Genomic DNA, 7,500 nt, shown 5'->3' on the forward strand with positions numbered 1-7,500 from the left:
AGCGAGCCCTCCCTGCGGGAAGTAGATAGGGACATATATACATATATGCAATTTTTGGTAACGGGTACTTTCCCAGACTTTTTGTCCATACAGTAACCCGGGTCCCCTGGACCAATTGGGGTTGGGTAAACGCCCAACCATCGCGCAAGGCACACAGTGCCCTGCTTCCTGGATTAGCTAGGCCTGCAGGGGCTGTCGCTCGTCTCAGGTCGAACGGGGCCCTTTCTAAGCCCTACCGTCTACCGGGACGGTACCGGAGCAGTTGGGACGCTGCTCACACGCCGTAGACCATTCGGTGTAGGACGAACACCTTAACTCGGCCCTCTTGCCAGCATCTTGGCCATCAACCACTGCCACCACGAGTCCATACCCATTTTTGGCCGAGCAGAGGGGTCGCTACTCCCTCCGGGCTATAACTCGACCCGCCCGTGGTACCAGCCTAAGTCGCTGGTGGGACTATCGTGTGGATGTACGGCCACGTCACTACCGGCCCGGCGTCCTGCTAACCGAGCTCGGCAGACCCAGATGGGACTCACGTAAGCGGGGCTTACAGGGCGCCTACAAACCCTGAACTTTCCCCGACGGTCCCACCCTTGGCATCAGGATCGTGGGTGCGCTACTACCCAAGGCCCCTTGGAGAGAGTGAGGCTGCCTCTCTCCGCCGGCAACCTTCCTTGCGGTGTACATAGGGACTCACGTAGCGGGACGCTTGTCTCGACGGTCCCCCTGGCTGCGGGAACGTGGGTTTGCCAGCCCCCATAGGCTCGCAAAGCGAGCCCTCCCTGCGGGAAGTAGATAGGGACAGAGGGAATCTCGTTAATCCATTCATGCGCGTCACTAATTAGATGACGAGGCATTTGGCTACCTTAAGAGAGTCATAGTTACTCCCGCCGTTTACCCGCGCTTTTTTGAATTTCTTCACGTTGACATTCAGAGCACTGGGCAGAAATCACATTGCGTCAACACCCTTGGGGGCCATCGCAATGCTTTGTTTTAATTAGACAGTCGGATTCCCCTAGTCCGTGCCAGTTCTGAGCTGAGCGTTGAATGGCGGCCGAAGAGAACGACCGCGACGGTAAAACCGCCACGGAAGCCTCGCAGCAAGGAAGATCCGCGGGAGGCCAAGGCACGGGACCGAGCTCGGATCCGGGGTGCGCGACGATATCCCCCCCGAGAGAGAGATACGCCGCGTCCCGTTCAGCTCGCCCAGGCCCGGCACGTCAGCCAAACCCGCTTCCCGACCAAGCCCGACACGCCCCGCTCCTCAGAGCCAATCCTTATTCCGAAGTTACGGATCCAATTTGCCGACTTCCCTTACCTACATTAATCTATCGACTAGAGGCTCTTTACCTTGGAGACCTGCTGCGGATATGGGTACGAACCGGCGCGACACCTCCACGTGGCCCTCTCCTGGATTTTCAAGGTCCGAGGGGAAGATCCGGACACCGCCGCAACTGCGGTGCTCTTCGCGTTCCAAACCCTATCTCCCTGCTAGAGGTTTCCAGGGAACTCGAACGCTTATACAGAAAAGAAAACTCTTCCCGGATCTCCCGACGGCGTCTCCAGGTCATTTTGGGTTACCCCGACGAACACTCTTACGAGGGCCCGAATGGTATGCGGTTCCGCTGCCGTTCCGGAATAGGAACCGGATTCCCTTTCGCCCAATGGGTGTGTTTCTTTCGCTCAATTTTTATTTGTTTGTTGCAATTTGTATGATCTTAGGACACCTCATCTGCATAGGATTTCTCTTAGGGCTTAGGATCGACTGACTCGTGTGCAACGGCTGTTCACACGAAACCCTTCTCCACGTCAGTCCTCCAGGGCCTCGCTGGAGTATTTGCTACTACCACCAAGATCTGCACCGACGGCGGCTCCAGGCAGGCTCACGCCCAGACCCTTCTGCGCACACCGCCGCGACCCTCCTACTCGTCAGAGCTTCATGAAGGACGGTCCCGAACCCACGAGGGGAAAACGAGACTCGCGTGCCTTCCCACTTGCCACTGACGGCGGAGTATAGGCGCGACGCTTCAGCGCCATCCATTTTCAGGGCTAGTTGCTTCGGCAGGTGAGTTGTTACACACTCCTTAGCGGATTCCGACTTCCATGGCCACCGTCCTGCTGTCTTAAGCAACCAACGCCTTTCATGGTATCCCATAAGCGTCGACTTAGGCGCCTTAACTCCACGTTTGGTTCATCCACAGCGCCAGTTCTGCTTACCAAAATTGGCCCACTTGGCACTCTGATCCAATATCTCGTGGCTTCATGATCCAAGCAAGCCAGAGATCTCACCCATTTAAAGTTTGAGAATAGGTTGAGGTCGTTTCGGCCCCAAGGCCTCTAATCATTCGCTTTACCAGATGAGACTCGCACGCGTTCGATGAGAACGGTCGAGTGCCAGCTATCCTGAGGGAAACTTCGGAGGGAACCAGCTACTAGATGGTTCGATTAGTCTTTCGCCCCTATACCCAGTTCCGACGATCGATTTGCACGTCAGAATCGCTACGGACCTCCATCAGGGTTTCCCCTGACTTCGTCCTGACCAGGCATAGTTCACCATCTTTCGGGTCCCAACGTGTACGCTCTAGGTGCGCCTCTCCTCGCAATGAGAACGAGACGCCCCGGGAGTGCGAGGCCGCATAGTTGCGCGGCCCATCCTCCCTCCATCGACGCGAACGCCGATTTTCACTTTCATTTCGCCTTTAGGTTTTAATGTCCCAATGACTCGCGCACATGTTAGACTCCTTGGTCCGTGTTTCAAGACGGGTCCTGAGAGTACCCAAAGCAATAGCGTCGCCGACCGGTAATTCGAGATTTGGCCAGTCCAAGATATCCGCGCTGCTAACAGCTGCCAATACCCGAGCACGGGACGTAAGCCCGAGACTGCGGAGTAAGGGCGAAGCTTGCGGCGGTCCAGACGCACACACACATATTCGAGAAAATGGATTGGTTGCGGCCCGATACCGTGCGTGTACCGTCGTGCAGTCGGCCGGGCGACCGAGGGTCTGCCGCGTACGCCGAAGCGACGCGACAGGCGCCCACTCGGGCCGTAGACCGACACACAACGGGTCGCGACGTTCTACTAGGGGAGAAGTGCACGACTACGACACCGGCGCGTTCGACACCGAAGGTGGCGTGCCCTCGCTAATGGAACCACGAAGGCCCACCCGGAGCATCGCTCACCAACGGGAACCGGCGCCGTCGACGATGAATCTCCCCATTCGATCTTTTGGGTTTCTCAGGTTTACCCCTGAACGGTTTCACGTACTCTTGAACTCTCTCTTCAAAGTTCTTTTCAACTTTCCCTCACGGTACTTGTTCGCTATCGGTCTCGTGGTTGTATTTAGCCTTAGATGGAGTTTACCACCAACTTAGGGCTGCACTCTCAAGCAACCCGACTCTAAGGAGAGATCCTCCCGAAACGCGTTCCGGTCGCTACGGGCCTGGCACCCTCTGTGGGTACATGGCCCCATTCAAGATGGACTTGGACGCGGTTCGACGTCACGGGATAAACGGATCCTCCCGAACACTACATTTCCCAACGGCGGAACCGCGGGATTCAGTGCTGGGCTAATTCCTGTTCGCTCGCCGCTACTAAGGAAATCCTTGTTAGTTTCTTTTCCTCCGCTTAGTAATATGCTTAAATTCAGCGGGTAATCTCGCCTACTCTGAGGTCGCTTCAACGTCACGACACGAGACAAAAATGTGATTTTTTTATTCAAAGAAAAAAAAAACACGTTCGTGCCGTGTATGCGCGAACACTTCGAACAAAGCTATGAAACTCCAGTACGAGAGAAGGTGGTATTTTTTTTATCTCTATATGCGAAAATCGCCTCAAAGAGAAAAAAAAATAAAAATTCGAATAGAACGAGAACACTCTTTCCTTCCAGAGAAGCGTTTTAAGCATCGCGCCAAAGTGCCCTTTTCTTCGTACGTCGTATCATGTTCGAGCTAAGACTCACGCCAGACATCCTAAAACGATCGTCGGTGATTTTTAACGCCCGTCCTCAGTCTCTTACAGCCGTTTCTCTACTCTCGACAAATTCCAGCGGTTCCTTGTTTTCTGCCGGCACAGAGATCGAAACGGCAAAGTTTCTTTGCTCTGTACCGACGACGACGAAAACGCACGGGAACGCACGCAAGTGGAAAAGCGAGCGAGACGTACACTGTGGTGTGTTCGGGGACTGGACGACCGTCGACGTTAGGATGCGCGGTCCAGCGATAGACGCCGAAAAGGCATGGGATGACCAACACTCTCTGTTTTTCGAGTACTTGTAGCGCCGAATTGCCTTAAAAAAAAAATCACACGCGCGCACGACTATCACGTCGTACGCGCGTGTATACCTCGTCTTTAATTAAATCAAAGTTTCACTCCAGCCTCGCCAAAGGGGATCGTCTTCTTCCTCGTCTACGATCTCTTCTCCTGTACGTGTCCAGAGATTCTCTCTGGCATGACGACGACGACCATCCAACGACTTTGTAACGGACTCTCGTGCGCATCTTCGTCAGGTACGGAAACGTTGCGCAACACCTCGAGCTTGGTAAAACACCCGTAGCCGATCATAGACACGCGCTAGTTCGCACACGATTTCTACGATTTCCGACGAACGTGGCTTTGGGCCAGGGCCGGCGGGCAGAGAGATACGCGAACGACGGGGAAAATTCCGTCCCGATACAAGTAACGCGTACTCTCCGATCTCCGCGCAACGCCTGGGGATCATCTCCCTAAGTCATCAGCGCTCGAAGAAATCACGTGTGCGTTCCCGGATCTACGGCTCTCTTTCGGGGATAAATTACAAGCACAGAGTATGTTAAACGCAACGACGACCCATCGATGCGACGGTCCTCGTCGTTGTCAGTCGCTCGCGCAGAGTATATCTCTACGCACGAAGAGACGGAGTGGGGCATTAGATCCCTGGGGCTATTCGAGTAAAACGTCTTAAGAAAAGACGGTTGTACGGCAAAATTCCGCACCGTTACCAAGTTTACTTTTATCTGAGGCTGTTCTCCTTCTCTCCTCTCTCGACCGAGTTCCCATATTTGCTTTCTCTCAGTCTCGCCAAAATAATATTCATTTAAGACGACGTCGGGGGGCGCGGACATCGTGCTCATCGAAAACCTGCAAACGTATGCAAATCTGCTGATATGAAAAAAAAATCGGTCACGAGGACAACACTACGTATATATATATATATATATATATATAATATATTCGATAACCGACACGAAGCGGTGCATAAGCGGGCGGTCGTACGAAAGGACGACTCACGACGCCGCTAGCACTCACGCAGGTCCGTGACGGTTCTCTCCGCTCTTATTCGTATCCTTCTTCGTGCGCTTCCTCCGACTCTGAAACGTTCTACGTATCGTAAGAACGACGGCGGGTTGTCGAAGGCACCAAGGGACAGAGAGAGACAGAGGTAGAGTTTCGTAGTGTCTCCCGTGAACACGATAGTTTATATATCGAGCATGCGTACGAATTGCACGGTCTCGACACGACCGCGACGAACGCCGACGAGCGTCCAACAATCGCTCGTACGTCGCGTACGTTCTCTCGCGTCCGCTCTTGTTCGTATCCTTCTTCGTGCGCTTCCTCCGACTCTGAAACGTTCTACGTATCGTAAGAACGACGGCGGGTTGTCGAAGGCACCAAGGGACAGAGAGAGGACAGATAGAGAGGAACGACACGCAACGCAAGCAGTCTTAGGTTTACGTGAGCAACCCTCAGCCAGCGTGGTCAGGAATTGTATCCGTGGACCGCAATGTGCGTTCGAAATGTCGATGTTCATGTGTCCTGCAGTTCACACGTTGACGCGCAATTAGCTGCGTTCTTCATCGACCCACGAGCCAAGTGATCCACCGTTCAGGGTAATCTTTTCATATATTTTTTAAAACTCTTGTACTCCATGTACTCTTAATACTCGGTTCGAGCGAAGCCGAGATCCGACACGACCGACCAACGGGAATCGGACGCGCAGAAGTCGCCGGAAGATCGACGACACGAAAACGTTCGAAAATGAAATCCGACGAACGCGCGAAGATACGCGCGTCCGCCGGCCGGGCGAAAAGTACATTATGATATATAACAACCATCGAGATCGAAGCTCCGTTCGTCAGGAAACGACGGGGATATAACACCCGATTCTGAATCCTCTGTGCAGCACACGATCTCGCGAAGAAATACGCACGGTGGCTAGCCCATATATATATATATATGTGTGTGTGTGTATATATAATACGATATGCATTCCTCTCGTCCAATTATTCAAGAAAAAGAGCGTGCGCCTCCATCGTTCGGGTGATGTAAAGATTCGATGGACTCGCGCGACCCTCGGCCTCGAGCGGTCTTTCCTCCCAATATCCAGAAGCCGAGCTTTGAAAAAACTCTAGCGACGGCACGGGTGTCCGACTCACGACATCGAGGCTTCGAAGTCGGCGATCTCCTCCGAACGGATGGCGATCGCGACGACTCAAAGCGTGAAAAATCGACGAAAGAGAACACATCTCCGTTCAGGTGATTGTTTTTTTTAAAAAATAAAAAAATTCGATGGGACTCGCATCCATCTACCTCGCGCGGTCTTTCTTCCCAATATCCAGAAGCCGAGCTTTGAAAAAACTTCAGCGACGGCACGGGTGTCCGACTCACGACAACGAGGATAGACAGGCCTGCGGTCCCCTCTGAACGGGTTATATGCGACGAACTAGACGAAACTTTAGTCGTTCAGGTGGTATAAAAAAAAAAATTCGATGGGACGCACGCGCAGCCGTCGTCCTCGAGCGGTCTTTCTTCCCAATATCCAGAAGCCGAGCTTTGAAAAAACTCTAGCGACGGCACGGGTGTCCGACTCACGACATCGAGGGTAGACAGCCTGCGGTCCCCTCTGAACCAACTTCGGCTAGACTAGTTACGAATCGTTGCTACGCATCGTCATCATAGTCATCGTCATCATCATCATTATCATAGCGGGCCAACATCCACGCAATGCGTTTTCGTTCTAGGTTACCCGATCCACGAGTATGTTACAAGTGGTTTCGTTATTTCGAACAAAACGACATACGAAGAACACACGCCCTATGGGTAGGAAGCACGTTTCGAGAACGACCGAGAGCGGTGAAAGAGACGAAAGGTCGACGCGCATAAGGTATCCATGGATCTTCGAAGAGAACCTTCGAAGATATGTCGGTATCCTTTCTACATGCGCGACTCGCTACTCGTACTTTCGCTCTCGTCGACTCGTTTTAGTCGCTTCGTTCGATCCCAAAGAGGAGTCTTCGATGTCCCGTTGCTAGGAGGAGAGCAAACGCAACACAGACCACGAAACATAGAAGAGAATAGGCGAGCATGATCTCTCCGACACGAGGCACTTTAGAGATTTTGTTATTCGTTTGTACGGTCTCCACGACGCAAAAAAAAAAATACGAGATCGTGGCGGCGGGTCTTTCTGTATACGGCCTCACGCAAGCGCCTCGATCTCATTTCTCTTTACGGGTGGTTTCCATTCG

The 7,500-nt window shown here is 53.0% G+C and overlaps 1 long non-coding RNA gene and 2 pseudogenes across 1 annotated transcript in view; all 3 read right to left on the bottom strand.

Annotated features, from left to right (window-relative positions):
* Positions 1–3,674, bottom strand: part of LOC126928148 (large subunit ribosomal RNA) — a 5,608-nt pseudogene extending 1,934 nt beyond the window's left edge.
* A 2,041-nt stretch (positions 3,675–5,715) lies between these two features.
* Positions 5,716–5,868, bottom strand: LOC126928152 (5.8S ribosomal RNA; annotated as a pseudogene).
* A 67-nt stretch (positions 5,869–5,935) lies between these two features.
* LOC126928143 (uncharacterized) overlaps positions 5,936–7,500 on the bottom strand; it is a 1,706-nt gene continuing 141 nt past the window's right edge. Inside the window, exons 1-2 of the long non-coding RNA XR_007716364.1 lie at positions 6,819–7,500; positions 5,936–6,383 (exon numbers count right to left, since the gene is read on the bottom strand). The exon at positions 6,819–7,500 is cut by the window's right edge and continues 141 nt beyond it. This is a non-coding gene — a long non-coding RNA (uncharacterized LOC126928143). The remainder of the gene's footprint in view (positions 6,384–6,818) is intronic.

The sequence above is a fragment of the Bombus affinis genome, unplaced genomic scaffold (genome assembly GCF_024516045.1).
Source record: "Bombus affinis isolate iyBomAffi1 unplaced genomic scaffold, iyBomAffi1.2 ctg00000604.1, whole genome shotgun sequence".
NCBI lineage: Eukaryota > Metazoa > Arthropoda > Insecta > Hymenoptera > Apidae > Bombus > Bombus affinis.